This window comes from Melospiza melodia, chromosome W, assembly GCF_035770615.1.
Source record: "Melospiza melodia melodia isolate bMelMel2 chromosome W, bMelMel2.pri, whole genome shotgun sequence".
NCBI classification, from domain to species: Eukaryota; Metazoa; Chordata; class Aves; order Passeriformes; family Passerellidae; genus Melospiza; species Melospiza melodia.
The window spans coordinates 7,786,240-7,803,584 of NC_086225.1; the positions used below are offsets into that span (position 1 = coordinate 7,786,240).

Below are 17,345 nucleotides of genomic sequence, written 5' to 3' on the forward strand. Positions count from 1 at the left end.
TTCTGATACCTAGATAGTAATCTGCTAAGTAAGAGATTTCATTTTTGAAGTCTAGTTGTCCTCTCTTACCAGGTGCTAGAAGGTAAAGAAAGGTTGCACAAAGTTGATTAGAAAAACTGAGATAATTATTGATAGCACTATCATTAAGCTTCATTTTAAAATTCTATCTTTTTATTTTTCCTAAATCTCTTAAGTTATAGACATATCTTCACAGCTTTTAAAAAGAAAGAAAATTGTTTTCCTTCTACATAGTTTCATTTTTGTATTCCTTCTGTAATCTCAAGTCTTTAATATAGAATTTCTCTAAAATAAAATGCTTTCTTTAAATTATCTTGTAAGCAGAAAAAGCTGAACATGCTAAAGATGTTTCTTATCACTAGGAATGAACAAAAGCCATCTAGATGCAAATTTAGTAGTGAGTTCTCAGGTTATAATTACTACATAGCACTACAATTTATTGCCAATTGTTGTATGATATATGACAGCAAAACAGAGAACCCAGGGATCCACGAGATGCACAAAAATAATGATCCTTTCTGTGTACAGTCAGGATCACTGATGTGTCCTACTTGCATTTCTATGTTAAATTTCTTAAGGCATGCAGTTCAAGAATTTGATGTAACTCTATCCAATCAGGTAGACATATTTTCATCAGTTAAAATGCCATTCAAACAGCAAAATGGTTACTATTGCATGACATTACACACCAACAGAAATATGCATTCAGGTCACTATATATTCTATTTTTCAACTGCACTGCAATAAAATAAAATGCAATTATTCTGAAGCAATCAAAGAGAATAAATAAGGAATAATGGTGAAAAGATCTATAAAAAGGTAAATTTTTTTCAGAAAAAAACTTTAGTCGAAACAGTCAAAAGCTGGGTTTTTTTAAACAATTGTTTTAAATATTTGTCACTAAAATAAAATCTTAAAGTTTCAGTCTGAAGATCTTCGTCCTGCAAAGTCAATCTACAAAATGACTGGTGCTGAGAACACCTAAAGATTTTGGTGATGATTCTGTGTTTGTGAGACTACCTGAAATTGATTGATACACTTGATTTCTTGCAAATTATTTGAACATCTTACAGCATTTCAAAATACGGAACATGAAAGGGGAAAGAATATTTTTGACATGTTATTGCAATAATAAAGGAAAAATGATTTATATGTTTCTCTTTAGGGTATTACACACTAACATCTTCTATTTCTTGATATAATTTTAAAATGTACTAAGAGAAATATTGTTTCTTATGAACTTTCAAAATTAAAGTGAATGTTCTCAGAATACTGCATTATGTGGGTACAAGATGATGGTTCCTCCCCAGCATATATTATTTCATTAATACCTTTTTATTATAGCTTATTCTTAAAAATGCAAAATAACTTCAGTGTGAATCTCATTTTTACTTAGACACTCATCTTCCTACCAACAACTCAGAACTATTCTTAATAGTTCCAAACCACTAATATCCAAGATATTTGCACAGAATCAAGTCCCACTTCTGAAACTTAATTTATGTCTCATACCAATTTGCTGTCAGTTATTGTATTTTCACTGTCTCCACCTTCCGTGCAAGTTGAAGGTAACATTCCCCCCATGTATCACATTTCTAAGTTATATTTTATTAAAGATAGCCTCCAATGCTAAAACAGAAATTGAACTGTTACCAGACTTGTATATTGAATGCCCTTATGACATATGTTGTGAAAAATAGTTTCAATCAATCAGTTTTTGAGATTATGCATTCCTTTCAGATCAATAAAAAAATACAGGGAATAAGAAAACAGTAAAAGTAATAAACAAAAAAAAAAAAAAGGAAAAAAAAAGGAGGGGAAGCATCAACGTGGAGGGGAAAAAATAAAACAAAATAAAACTAACTATATACTAACATCAATATATGTTTTCCCTTTCCTATACAATTCTCCCATGTTCCTCTGGATATCCTCCAGATAACTCTCAATGTGTAGTTGACAGTACAAAAATAATAAATGTATCCCATGTTGTTTCAGAGTCAAAGTGATGTTCTTTGAGTCCTTAGGCTAAAAAAAAAAAAAAAAAAAAAAAAAACAAAGAGAAGGAATGAAACATCTTTCAAAATGAAAATCAGCTTACTTTAGTGTTGGATTGATACCGGCTTTGATCCAGATGCATCTGCAGATTTGCAGTTCTTAATTTCTCATAAAAGTAAAGAACTTAATAGAAAGATTGGGATTTGACTGGAGTTGAAAACCTAAATGTTTTTTTTTGGTGGGGGATATAGACTCCAGTCTGATCACCAGGCAGTAAGAAAAAAAGTTGTCAAGCAAATCATACATGAAGAGAAGTCACTAAGGAGTGCTTCCAGTACCTAAAAATAATTGTTTAGTGCCATTTCATATGCCCTAAGGTATCCTGCCCAGCCCTGAGCAGCAATTCCAGGAGGTACATGTCTCCAGTTTGTCTATAACCTGGTAGCCCTGCAAGGATATCTTGGACACCCTTGAACACCTTAAATGTCAGAAGACACCAACATTCAGGCACCTGAATTGTACCCTTCATGTCAGATTCAAGACTTGAAAGTACAAATATTCATCTATAACAAAAAAGTGTAGGGAAGTTTTCATTGAGTAGCTCACTGATCAGAAGATCACTTCAAGATACATTAAAAGAATGGTGATACAAACACAACATAAAAATACTGAAGAAATTACTGTAGAATTAATTCCCAGATCAATGAAATGCATCCTAGATGACTTTGGGAAAAAATTACACTCCATAAAATGGTGACAGTTTAACTACTTTTTTCCCCATCTTTATTCAGATTATGATAAGTGTATAAATTTTCTGGGTACCTCACACATAATGTCCAGTATAACAGGGTTTTGCCTTTGATTGGTATTTTTAGATCTCTTTAATATAAATAATATTACTCTATCAGAAGCAGCTTTTCAGAGAAAAAAATGCACAAAATCTTAAATGTACATACCTTTTTTTATTGAGTGGTCGTTTTCATACACAAACACATATCCTGTGTTCATCAATCTACAAAGGAAACAATCTTTCAGTGAAATATACCTCAATTCGTTATACAGTATTTTACTTCTATTCTTGAACTACAATAATATTTAAACAAATATAAATTTACAAGATAGTGAGTCATCTGAATGTGTAAAAGCCCCTTGTATCTGCACATTAACCTAGAATCCAAAAGGGAGAACCATACATTAATAAAACAGTGATCTGATCCTGCAGAGTACCTGCTATGTCTTGGAATATAGCAAGCTAAATCCAGGTGTAACAGGGTAGATTTGCTATTAACAGAAATTGTCACAATATCTTTGATCATGCCCAGGTAGAATTCTCAGTCTTGAGTGTCGCAGACATTTCTCCACAGAAATCCTTTCTTTCGGATTTCTGCGTCTTCTGGAGGCCAGAGGCTTCAGAAGACAAGGTAAACAATTATTATCAGCTGCTGTGGAATGCAACAGGGAAACCTTGATTGGCTCATTTCCTATGTTTATAATTAAGGGCCAATCATCAGTGCAAGCCAGGGGACTGAGTCCTTGGCCACAACTTTGTTATAGATTCTTTCTATCTATTCTTAGCCAAGTCTAGCTGCTCTGCAAACGTCTCTCTATATTCTATTTAGTATAATAATGTATTATATATAATATCTTAATAAATAAGCCTTCTGATTCAAGAAACAAGATTCACCGTCTCTCTCTCACCAGCCAGCGCCCACTCAGGGCGCGGTAATATCTGGTGACCCGACGTGTGAGAGCAGAAATTAATCTGATAAGACCAGAGGAGCAAAATTGCTGCACTGGGTAAAAATCCTGTATGTGTAGCATTTGATGATTGCTTTGAAGTGACCACAAAAGTGGATTCAAGTCAGGAGCTGAAGAACTGAAGATTCGGACAGAGTTCACAGCCAAGGCTGACCACAAACAGAACCTTCTGGAAAACCATCAGGAAAGATGATGGAAAAGAGCAGCAGACCTGTGAAGCTGGCCAGAGCAAGCTGGACTTTTGAAAAAGGTACTGTTCACTTTTCTATCCCTGATGAACCAGCCCTTCGTAGCTTGTGGCTGTTCGTATGGCAGACACATGCCTTGCCAGAAGAGATTCAATTCTCCCCTTCAGAGGAGATTATAGCCCTCTGGAGACACTGGTGTAGGGAAGACTGTTTCTTTTTGTCAGAAAGAGATATCTATAAGTTTTTTAGATGGGCAAAGCTTTTTAGGTTCTTTACTGATGTCCTGTACGCTTTAGATGTTTTTGTCTGGGAGTGCATGGACTCGATTATCCAGTGCGTCTACAGTCAGGGACGCGTGTTGCCTTCTATTTACCCAGCATTTATAAAGCTTTTCCCAGTTTTGAGACGCAAAGCAGTTCTTTTCCAATGGATCTCTAACTGTTATGGACAAGCTCCGTTTCCACCGCCACTGGCAGAAGACACGGTGGGGGAGGACATTTTTCTTCCCAGCCTCCACTGCTTCGCGGCGGGGGGAGCTGAAATTTCGCCGGACGAAGAAGTTTTTTTTACTCTTGCTCTGGAGCATGCTCAGATTAAGTTTTCTCCTCCCCCCCCTTCTCTCTCTCCGGGGGGATGGGAGTGGCCGCTCAAGCCACAGCCGGCCTCTCAGACTCCGCCTTCAGACATGGGGGTGGCACCGGTCTCTGAGGTTTCCTCCACGCCCCTGCCAGAGCCACCTCTCCAGGAGGTCCCGCCCGCGGTTTCACTGGCCTCCCCGCCCCCGCCAGAGCCTGTGTCGGAGAAGGCAGAAAAGACAGCACTTTCGGCCATTGACCTTTTGCTAAGCAACAGCGATACTCCGCCGCTTCTCCCGGCTCCGCTGCTGCCTGTTTGCGCTGCGATGGAGACTGCGACTGCGCCTCCGCAGCGGACCCTGGAGTCAGCGGCGGGGGACGGCGCCGGCCCCGTGCCGTGCCTGCCGCCGCTTTCAGAGCCAAGGGACGCAGCAACAGCATGTTCCCGCACGTCCCCGCCGCCTCAAGCCGAGACAGTCCCAGAGTCAGTGGCAGAAAACGGCGTTGAACCCGCGGGACCCTCGGAGCAGCCCGGGGCTGATCTTACGATCAGCGCGATTCCCTCCCCAGTTCCGGCTCCCCCCTCGCCGCTCGGACTGGCCGCTCCAGCGGCTCTGGCATTGTCGGAGGCTCTGTCCTCCGTGCCGGTGTCAGAGACTGCCATGGCACCGGCGGCTTGTTCGAGCTCGGGCCGTCCCGGGCCGGCTGCCTCAGAAGCCGCCCCGGCGGGGGGTCTCTCCTTCAGTGGAGCGGGGGCTGCCCGCCAGCTGACACTTGCGGCAGTCCAGCTGCCAGTTTTTAAGATCAGCGGCGGTTTGGGGGGTGGTGTTTCGGTTGCTGTCCCATGGAGGCTGCCATCTCTGCCGCCCCTCTTGTGCCCTAGGGGCAAGGGGGAGGGGGCTCCCGAGAGCCCTGCCTTTGGTCCCCAGCCCGGTGGGGGTGGTGCCGTGTTGCTGTGGGAAACAAACATTCCCAGACCTGAGATGAAGATTCTCAGGGCAGCTTCTACTTCCTCACTGCTGGCATGCCTCAGTGGTTTAGGGGAAAGGAAGCGTCTCACTACCCGTGCTGCCATTGTGCTGGCAGCAGGGTTCAGGCCTGTGGAAATGCACAGCCTTCCTCATGGGTTTGGCCTGGGCCGTTGGGCTCAAAAAATTCCTGGGCTGGCCCCACTGCGTGGCCTCCTTATGTTTTTGGGGACTCTGGTTTCTCCTACCGGTCCTGGTCCCCCTTTGTGAGCCAGTTTTGGGGTTCCTGGTCCAGCATGGGCCAGGGCCCCCAGGGCCTTTCCTTCTCTGGCACTGCTCTGCTCGGCTGGCTGCTGCTCTTTTGTTTTCGATTTTAAAAAAAAATTAAAAAAAAAAATTAAAATTAAATAAAAAAGATTGAAAATAGCGGGCAGCAGCTCTGAAGCACTGAAGAACTTCAGCTGATGGACTGTTCCTGAAACTCAGCTGCATGGACTCAAATTCTCTTTACATTGTATTTTGCATTTTTCTTATATTGTAGGATTGTTTTAGTGATTTGTGAGTATTCTATATTTTATCGGTGAAGAAATTTCCTGTTCATTCCACATCAGCATTTTTCTTTTATTTTATACAATTTAGAAAGGTGAGATGTCACACACATTTCTCCACAGAAATCCTTTCTTTCGGATTTCTGTGTCTTCTGGAGGCCAGAGGCTTCAGAAGACAAGGTAAACAATTATTATCAGCTGCTGTGGAATGCAACAGGGACACCTTGATTGGCTCATTTCCTATGTTTATAATTAAGGGCCAATCACCAGTGCAAGCTAGGGGACTGAGTCCTTGGCCACAACTTTGTTATAGATTCTTTCTATCTATTCTTAGCCTAGCCTAGCTGCTCTGCAAACCTCTCTCTATATTCTATTTAGTATAATAATGTATTATATATAATATCTTAATAAATACAGCCTTCTGATTCAAGAAACAAGATTCACCGTCTCTCTCTCACCAGCCAGTGCCCACTCAGGGCGCGGTAATACTTGAGGGGTACAGAAGAGGTAAAAAGCAGAATCAGGACCCTATACCTCAGAAAGGCAAACTTTCAGTGCTAGTGTATGTGATCCCTTGGGAAACTGTTCTCAGAAGTAAAGGAGCAAATGTGAGCTGGGAGATATTAAAAAAGACATTTTTTTCATAGGGTGCAAGGGCTTGATATTAAAGTTTTGGGGGTTCACTGAAGTTAGCAATATGAATTAAGCATTTAAATTTTAGCTTGTTGAATTGTGTGTTGAATTTTAACCTTTTACTTAAGAAACCTCTGCCATAGTACAAAGGGCATTGGAAAATGCAAATTTCTGAAGCTTTTTGCAATAAAGGACAATACCGGGAGAAGACCAAGGATTATGAGAAACCCAGATAAAGGGGCTACTCTGTCTGCAAGCTGATCAAAATCGACAGATGTACTCAGATAAGCACCAAGAGACCAAAGTGCACATGCAAAGGAGAAAAGTTCAGAAGTTCAACCATGAGGAAGACCATGGCCTTCAGCCTCAGAGACCACCACCATGAACAACACATGCCCAGAAGGGTGTGGATCTAATTACCATGCGAGGTGAGGACAGGTGGGGCCAGGGGTTGAATATGCATGAAAAGGTTGAGCAATGTAATGTATATGGAACACCTTTGTGAATAAAAGATGGGGCTCAGACCAGGGCTCGGGGCACAAGTTTTCATGAGAGCTCCTCTTGCTCTCGGCATAGGAGGAAGACAGTCGAGCTGTTGTATACCACCGGGATGTTATATATACACATTGTAATATTGGCTTTTTGCAAATATTAATGGATACTATATGTAAAATATTACAGAAACTTTGCTATAAAGACATAGTTGGGGGTTTTTTTTATTTCTGTTGTTAATTAAACTTAGACATGGTAGTGAAATAGCTGATATAGTATGCTTGTGTTAAAATGCCTGCTTGGTTGGGATAACATTCAATGAACATGTGATGGAGACCCCTGCTACTGACATGCAAATTATCAGCACCCACCATCTGTAGAAAGTATGGACCAAAGCCCAAACTGGAGGTGACAACAAGAACAGACCAAAACCACAGCCAAGAAATATGCATGGTCTAAAAAGGTGGACCTAAGGAGGAGCCATGCTAAACAGTTCTTGGAACATGTAAACTAGTTGAGGGGAAATTTTAGATATGCATAATTGTTTATGAATATGCATCAGGCTGATGCAATAGGAAAGGTATTTAAAGCCTCTCCGAAACAGCAGGTGTGTTCTCAGTGGAATGCCAAGCACCCAGCCGTTAATCTTTGCTTTATTGTCTTTGTCTTCTGTTGTCCTTTATTAAACTTTTACATTTTTACAGGAGAGTGAACCTCATTTTTCACAGTGAGAATCCACTGCCACCGCGAAGCCCGGCCCTGTACTGCTTTTTCTTCCTTACTGTGGGTGAACCTTTGCTCATAAGAGCAGTCTTGCACTGGGAGCTTATTAACACCCAATCTATCTGGAAAGGACCGTCACCATCTATTTGGGTGCCTCAGGGGAAAACTTGGGATCCTAAGCCCCTCCCTCTCTGCAGGAGCCTCTCCTAGCTGCGTTCAGGACCCTGGCTGCAACTGTCCAGCCCCACCGTTTTTTCTGTCACTGCTCCAGGTTCTTCACTACACTGTAACCAGCACCCTGTGTCTGCTGGGACACCTCACAGCTTCTGCTACAGCTGCGGAGTTTTTGTTACATTTTGCTTGTCACTACAGGGTCTGCTCATCCCTGCTGTTCCAGCTTTCTGCTTCCAAGGTTCCTGCTACAGCTTATTTTGCTATCTGGAGGGGCACTGGGACTGACTGCCCCCTCCCGCCTCCTTACCCCCAAGAGTTTGCAAAGGAAGCCCTTTTCTATCTCTTCTGCTGGCTGCACCTGCCATTTTGGGGTGAGAGAGAGGCAACTGATCTCATGCCACAGCTGCCCCTGCAGCCATGGGAGAATCATCGCACCTTACCAGCCCAGCCAGGAGTCACCAGCACCCCTGCCGGCTATGATTGTAACTATACCAAAGGGGAAAGTGCTTGACAGCCAAGAGAAGGCTGTTACTGGGTTTCTGATTTTTTTTGTTGTTGCTGCTATTGTTGCTGTTTGTTGCCTTGTTATACATATACATACTAGTAAAGAACTGTTATTCCTTTTCCCATATGTTTGCCTGAAAGCCCCTTAAGTTCAAAGTTATAATAATTCAGAGGGAAGGGGGTCATATTTTCCATTCCAAGGGAGGTTCCTGCCTTCTTTGGCAAACACCTGTCTTTCAAACCAAGACAAGTGGCTAAGCCACTACCCGTTATATTTGAGAAATCATGGCAGTCTGGTGAAGTTCCCATGACTGGAAAAGGGGAAACATAACCCCAATGTTCAAAAAGAGAAATAAGGAAGACCAGGGAACTACAGACCAATCAGTGTCACCTCAGTGCCCTGCTAAGGCAGGGTCACCCAGAGCAAGTTGCACAGGAACATGTCCAAATGGGTTCTGAATGTCTCCAGAGAAGGAGACTCCATGCCCTCCCTGGGCAGCCTGTTCCAGTGTCTTGCCACCCTCACTGTAAAAAAGAAGTTCTTTATGATGAGGTGAAACTTTTGCATTTTAGTTTATGGCCATTGCTTCTCATTCTGTCACTGGGCATCACTGAAAAGAGTCTAGCAACATCCTCTTGGCACCTGCCTTTGAGATATTTATATGCATTAATGAGATCCTGTCCTGGGGTGACTTTACAATCCCCAATCATCTGTTCTGTTTATGCTGGATATTAAGTTTTTCACCTTTAAGACTGGTTCTGAGACCGAAGGAGAGGCAGAAGTGGGCAGTTTGTTTTCAGAAACTGCATTCACTCCTCCACATTCCTTCTCCCGGACTGTGTTGTCTGCAGCATGAACGGACAGCAGGAGAGAGCTCTCCATTGCTTTTTAGTTAGTTTTTAGCTAGCTGAGGCAGAGAAGTTCCCCGGACTGTGTTTTTTTCTTTTTCTTGGAACTGTTCAAACCTGCTCTAGACTGAAAGCCCAGAAGAGCACCGGGAGCTCACACCTGTCACCCACCAGGGCCTAGGCCTGGGCCACGGCATTTTCCAGCACTGAAGAGACTGATAAGAGACTAAGAGAGCCGAGCTACACTCCACGACAAGTACTTTCTGAATTTTCCATCTCTTCAGAACAAGAGGTTCCACTGTTTAATACTAATAATTTTTTATGCTTGTGAATACTTTGCTTGTTAAATAAGCAGTTTTTTCTACTTTTCTCTGAGGAAATCTTTTCCCGAACCAGTAGGGGGAGGGGCTGCTTGAATTTGCTTTTCTAGAGGGACCCCATTTGGAGGTTTCCTCCCAAATTTTGTCCTAAACCAAGACAGATACCCACTCAGTCTTCTCTAGACTAAACAGTCCCAGCTCCCACAGTCTCTCCCCATAAGAGAGATGCTCCAGTTCCCTCATCATCTTTGTGGCCTTCTGCTGGACCCTGTGCCTGACAAACTTGGTGGCCTCTATTATAAGGTTACAACATTGGTGGATGAGAGAAGAGCGACTGTTGTCATCTACCTGGACTAGTGTAAAGCATTTGACACTATCCTGCACAACATGATAGTCTCTAAACTGGAGAGACATGGATTTGACAGATGGACCACTTGGTGGATAAGGAATTGGCTGGACAGTTGCACTCAAAGAGTTACAGTCAATGGTTCAATGTCCAAGTGGAGACCACTGATGACTGGTGTTCCTCGGGGGTTGGTATTGGGACCAGCGCTGTTTAACATCTTTGTTAGTGACATGGACAGTAGGATTGAGTGCACCCTCAGCAATTTTGCTGACAACACCAAGCTGTGTGGTGTGGTTGACATGCTGGAGGGAAGGAATACCATCCAGAGGGACCTGGACAGGCTCCAGAGTTGGGCCCATGTGAAATTCATGAAGTCCAACAAGGCCAAATGCAAGGTCCTGAACCTGAGTTAAGGCAATTCCAAACATGGATACTGTCTGGGCAATGAGTAGATTGAGAGCAGGCCTGCCAAGAAGGACTTGGAGGTATTGGTGGGTGAGAAACTGAATATGAGCTGGCAATGTGTGCTCACAGCCCAGAAAGTGAATCACATTCTTGACTGTATCAAAAGCAGTGTGACCAGCAGGTCGAGAGGTCATTCTCCTTTTCTACTCTGCTCTTGTCAGACCCCACCTGGAGTACTGCATCCAGCTCTGGGGCTTCCAGCATAAGGACATGGACCTGTTGGAGTGAGTCCAGAGGAAGCCATGAAGATGATCGGGGGCTGGAGCACCTCTGCTATGGAGACAGGCTGGGAGAGCTGAGGGTGTTCAGCCTGGAGAAAAGATGGCTCTGGGGAAACCTTATAGCAGCCTTCTAGTACCTAAAGGTGTGGGAACCCAGAACAACCCTCTGGCAGTCCAGGACGGCCAAGACCCCTGCCAGGGGGCTCAGAAGCCCTGGCACGGAGCCCAAAACATCTGTGGTTTTGATTATGACCCGTGGAGCAAATTACCAACCTTACATGAAGATCAGCAAGCCACAACAGTTTAGGTAGAATAATAGTGAAGTTATCACAGGGTGAAAAAGTAGTGTTGGAGAATTTTGCTCAGAAATGGCTTATAGAGTTTTGTTCAGACATGCCATAATCATATACAGCTGATGGAAAAGTAAAAGGCAGCTGTGAGGAGCAAATTCTCAAAGCCTGTTTCTGTAAACAACAAAAGTTCTCAGGCACGTTTATGTAAACAGCAGAAGTTCTCAGGTTGTTTTTTAATAACAAGTAAACATCTTGTCCTTGGATAAGTTTTGGGAAAGCAAAAGTGACAAACATGGAGGCCTTGAGAACCATTCATATCAGGGTGCGAAAACAAATCTTGGTTTCAATAACAAACCACAGGTATTGAAAACAAAAGGAGGGGTTAATGTGTGGTCTGTAGCCTATGATGAGCTCGGGTTTTGCAATATGTATGAACTTAATTAACACTGTTATAAAATGTGCTTGGTGGATCAATAAATTGGAGTTTGATGCTGATCAGAGGATGGGTTGTCTCCCTTCGCTTTCTACAGAGTAGATTTTGGGGTTTTTGGCATGGGGGTTCAGGAAGCAAGATGGAGGGAACTGGGCATGTCCAGCCTTTCTCCTTCTTCTTCTTGGCCTCCATCTTCTGCTGTGATGTTGGCCCTTACACATTAGTTTAGAGTAGAAGCTCACTGTCTAACATAGGTGATAGGCATTGGAAAGTAATTGTAAATATTGTATATGCAGTTTTTAGTATAAAGACATAACACCACCCCAGGGGCAGGCAGTGTGCCTGGAACTGTCCTGCTGGATGGACCTCGGCAGGGCAGGGGAAAATTTTTTATCGATAAGACGCAATAAACAACCTTGAGACCAAGAACTGAAGAGCTCTGACTCATTCTTCAAGCGCTCGGGCTGGGAAAAGAGACTTTTAACATTCTCGGGATCACAGTGACCCGAAAGACCCTGAGATAAAGGGGGCCCACAGGAAAGATGGGGAGGAACTCTAGCAGGGAGTATAGTGGTGAGGGGAAATGGTTTTAAACTAAAATAGGAGAGATTTATATTAGATGTTAGGAAGAAATTATTTACTGTGAGGATGGTAAGACACAGATTTCCCAAAGAACTTGTGGATGCTCCCTCCGTGGAAGTGTTCAAGGCCAGGTACATACATCGGAAATAAATTGGAGACAAAGAGCAAAATTCAGAAGGATAAAAAATTTCCACATCACTTGGGTACTTACAGGATCTGCAGTTGTCAGTGGTCTATAATCCAAACTTCCCCTGAAATCTCTTATCATACACATAATTTCATAATTTGGATTTGTAGCATCAACATCCTAGGGAAATAAGCAACAGAATTTCTAATATACTTTTCCCCTGAAATTACCAAATTTCAATAAATTCTAAATTTATTTGTAAAAAAAATACACATTAACTGAAATGTTAATTTTTATCCAAAACACCATAAATGTCTCAACTGCAAGTTTAATGCCTTTTTCTATTCTGATGTAGCTAATTTACTGGTCATAAAACACAACAATTATATACTTTCTATTTCATATTTTTGGTTGGCATGTATTAGAAAATACTTTTGAACTGAGGAGTCATTAAAATTCTACTCAACAAAGAAATGACTACTGCTTTTTGCCAGAATCTTCACATAAAGAAACACAGTTAAACATCTTGCACAACAGATAACATATACAGTCAATGCTTCTTAATCTGAGATGAATTGGTCCAACAGACAAATGGATACACTCTATTATACAGGTACAAAACAGACTGCAGAGTACAGTGCAGGTGCCCTAGCCACTGTAAACACAACCCTGCTGCATCCAAGTTGGTTAAAGGAGGTTGATCCTGCTTGCTGGTCCTGAGTTAGCTCCTACAGTTACTTGGATGCATTGGAAACTGTTCTAATACTCCTAGACCCCCCCCCCCCAAAAGAAAAAGCAGAATCAATCCAAATGATACACAGAAGGCTATATTCAGGCACACAAGGTCTCCTGTCCCTAAACCTGGAACCATGAGTATCTGAGTGAATGGACATATAAGACGCCATGCACAGAGCCCCTCTAAACCTTGCAAAGCCTGAGCTACTGAGCCTACTGTGGGCTGTGCTGGTTCACTGCAGAATCACTCAAATGTTCTTTCTGTCAGTTCTCCCCACAACTATCAGTTTTTACCCCATTTCATAACATGCTGCTGATGCCATGCATAGCCAGCTCTGGTGCTCAGACCTTATTAAACTTTGCATGGTTTCCTACAGATGAGCTAATGTCCGAGTTTCCTTTTCTCTCTTTCTCTTCTGTTTTATGGTTGATTTATGTTTGCTGGTTGTCGGTTTCTCTTCCCGGCTGATTTATGTCCGGAGATAGCTCAGGGATGCCACTTGCTCGGTTTCTCGGCTGTTTCAAAGACTTGGAAAGGCCCAGAGTGGCCTTGGACAGCCCAGCGCTTCAAAGGACGAGGAGAGACTTCTGATCTTGTTTCGGTCTCAGTGTTTATTAATTGTTTATCTAAAAGATTTTCTTTCAGCCCGACAGAGGTCTGCACAGCAAGTCAGCCATGGGCACACTCCCGAGCCTCCGGGGCGGTCACTTATCTTTATACCCGAAGTTACGTGTACAATATTTATGATTTTTCCCCAATACCTTCTATTCTTATTAACCGGTGCACCTTTAGTAAAGACCAATCCCAAAGTGCCACCATCACCACAGAAGATGGAGGCCAAGAAGAAGAAGAAGAAGGACAGGACACGCCCCAATTCCTCCATCTTACTTCTCTAGACCCCCCTGTACAGAAATCCTAAACCCTGTGTATTATACTCTAACTAACTTATCCCTTCACCATTCACCCCAGTGAAATCCTCCCAGTCCTCATACAGATGTTATCTCTTGTGTAGGATCAAAGTCCAGCCACCAGACACTTCTGGCAACATTCCAGGACTCCCGAGCCCCCCAAGGGTGGTCTTGGTTGCTCTGCACCCTCATCCTGAGGTGCTGAGATCCCACAAGCTAAAACTCCTTCTGGATCATATCTGATGATGGGCACTTTCCGAAAGTACTGCATTAGGGTTAATAAGCTGAAATGTAGCCAGTTCATGTCTCTACACCTGTAACACAGCTGATCCACATTTCAGACAAAACTGTGCCCTGGTAATCAGAAGCTGACTGTACCTGTAAGTTGTTCACGCTGACTACAGTGAACTAAAAATACTTATAGTAAGTCAATAATAAATGTATTCCTGCTGAAACATTTCCTTCTAACATTCAGAAAGGGGTATTGCTTATTATGGAAAAGGTATTTGCCTAATATTCTTCAATCTCTGTTTAAAGGTCTTGCCCACCAGATGCCAGTGCATGGCTAATTTTTGATGCATTTCACAAAAACAACAGAATATGCATATGATGGATGAAAAGGGTTGTCACAGAAGTGATAAAAAGAAAATTTAAGCTGTAGCACCACATTAAAGAATTTTAACATATGGAACAACTTATTTGCTCCAATTATTTGCTCCTCACACATTAGGCCATAGTAATGCTTTGCATTTGTTTAAGTGAATGTAAATCAGAGAACAAGAATTCAAAATAAGTGATTTTAGGTAAACTTAGAAAAATCATTAAACCATGAAATAAATTGCCTGAATTGGTGGTGGTATTTCTTGTGTCACTAGCAGATTGGTAGTTGTATTGGGTTTGCATGGCCAGGTTTCAGGTAGAGATAGGGCTACAGAGGTTGCTTCTGTGAGAAGCTGCAAGCTTCCCCTATGTCCAATGGAGCCAATGACAGCCAGGTCCAAGATGGACTTGCCACCAGCAATGGCTGAACCCATCAGTGATGGTGGTAATGCCTCTGTAATAAAATATTTTTAAAAGGGAAAAAATTATTCCGTGGAAGTACTTGGGGACAGAGAAGAGTGGAGTGAGAATATGTGAGAGGAACAACTCTGCAGACACCAAGGTCAGGGGAGAAGAAGGGGGAGGAGGTGCTCCAGGTGCCAGAGTTGAGATTCCCCTGCAGCCTGTGGCAAAGACCATGGTAAGACATCCGTGCCCCTGCAGCCCATGGAGGTCCACAGGGAGCAGAGGTCGACCCATGAGTCCATGAAGACCCACTATGGAGCAGGTGGATGCCCAAAGGAGGCTGTGACACCATCTGAAGCCCACGTTGGAGTTGGCTCCTGGCAGGACCTGTGGCCCTGTGGAGAGAGAAGCCCATGCTGCAACAGGTTTATTTGACAGGACTTGTGACCCTGTGGGGGATGCCTGCTGGAGCAGCCTGTCCTTGAAGGATTGCACCCTGTGGAAAGGGATCCACATTGGAGCAGTTTGTGAAGGACTGTAGCCTGTGAGAAGGACTTAAGTTGGAGAAGTTTGAGGAGGACTGTCTCCCATAGGAGGGATGCCATGCTGGAGAAGGGGAAGGAGTCCTGTCCCTGAGAAGGAAGCAGAAACATGTGATGAACTGACCATAACTGCCAATTCCTGTCTCCCTGTGTAATTGGGGGAAGGAGGTAGAGAATTGAAAATAAAGTTGAGACTGGGAATGAGGGAGGGTAGAGAGGAAGGGCTTCGTAAGATTTGTTTTGTTTCTCATTATCCTACTCTATGTCATGGTTTGACCCTGGCACAATGCCAGTGCCTCCATGAGAATACACTCTCCCTGGTGTCTGCTGTGAGATGTGATGTGACCAGGAATAAGAACCACAGGCTCTTGCTTAAAAAGAAAGAAAAAGTTTATTAACTAGACTACAAGTGAAAGAAAAAACACACAAGGAAAAATGAAAACCTTACAAAAGCATTCTCCTCCTCCCCCCACCAAATTCCCAATACCATACATCTTCCAAAATCACTAACTCTTAGTCTGGCACCACCCTTTAGAATACCCAATTCTCAGTTCATCCAAAAAGGGAGGAGTCCTTCTTGTAGCCATGGTATCTTCTTCCTTTCCATGTTCAGTGCTCTCACCACCGAACTTGGAACCAAGCTGTCTCGAGGGTTGTCTTTTAAGGATGCATCGTCCCACTCCAAAAGGCACATTCTCTCCTTTCGGGAGATCTGTCCCCCCCATATTTTTAGCACCCCCTGGGGCCGAGGGGTATCCACACTGCACTCCTCCTGGTTCTGAGGCCTGGGCTCCCCCTCGAATACAGTCTCTGCATGGCACAGAAACAGTCCATAGCTATACAAAAAGCATCCAGCAACAATGCTACTCCATCACCCTTTCCACCCCTGGGGTTCTTCTTTCTCTCTCTCTTGCTCAGACCTTCCTCTCCTTTACTCAGTTCCTTCCTCATCCTCTAAATTCATATCTTCTCCAGGGGAAGGTTAATGCTCTGCTAATTTTTCACTATCCGCAAAAGGGTTAAAAGCCCTTACACTCGGCTGGAGGCTGGACACCTTGCGGCAGTTCCCCCCCCAGTCCTTCTCCGAAGCCGTGCGGCCCTGCTGCAGGCACATGTTTATGGAATTTCAAGGTAACAAGCACAGGCTGCCTTCTCTCTCTCCGTCTCCCGAGTGTCGCAGACATTTTTTCACAGAAATCCTTTCTTTCAGATTTCTGTGTCTTCTGGGAGGCTGAGGCCTCAGAAGAGAACATAAACAATTATTATTAGCTGCTGGGGAATGCAACAGGGGCACCTATTTTGATTGGTGATTGGTTCATGTTCCCATGTTTATAATTAAGGGCCAATCACCAGTGCAAGCCAGGGGACTGAGTCCTTGAAAACAACTTTGTTATAGTTTCTTTCTATCTGTTCTTAGCCTAGCCTAGCTGCTCTGCAAACCGCTCTCTATATTCTATTAGTATAGTAATAATGTATTATATATAATATCTTAATAAATACAGCCTTCTGATTCCAGATACAAGATTCACCGTCTCTCTCTCTCACCAGCTGCGACCCACTCAGGCGCAGTAATATCTGGTGACCCGACGTGTCAGAGCAGAAATTAATCTGATAAGACCAGAGGAGCAAAATTGCTGCACTGGGTAAAAATCCTGTATGTGTAGCATTTGATGGTTGCTTTGAAGTGACCACAAAAGTGGATTCAAGCCAGGAGCTGAAGAACTGAAGATTCGGACAGAGTTCACAGCCAAGGCTGACCACAACAGAACCTTATTCGGGAAAACCATCAGGAAAGATGAGGGAAAAGAGCAGCAGACCTGTGGAGCTGGCCAGAGCAAGCTGGACTCTTTCAGAAGATACTGTGGGCTTTTCTATCCCTGATGAACCAGCCCTTCGTAGCTTGTGGCTGTTCGTTTGGCAGACACATGCCTTGCCAGAAGAG

At 43.3% G+C, this 17,345-nt stretch overlaps 1 pseudogene; it reads right to left on the reverse strand.

Annotated features, from left to right (window-relative positions):
- LOC134431451 (kinesin-like protein KIF2A) overlaps positions 1-17,345 on the reverse strand; it is a 233,922-nt pseudogene that overhangs the window by 77,840 nt on the left and 138,737 nt on the right.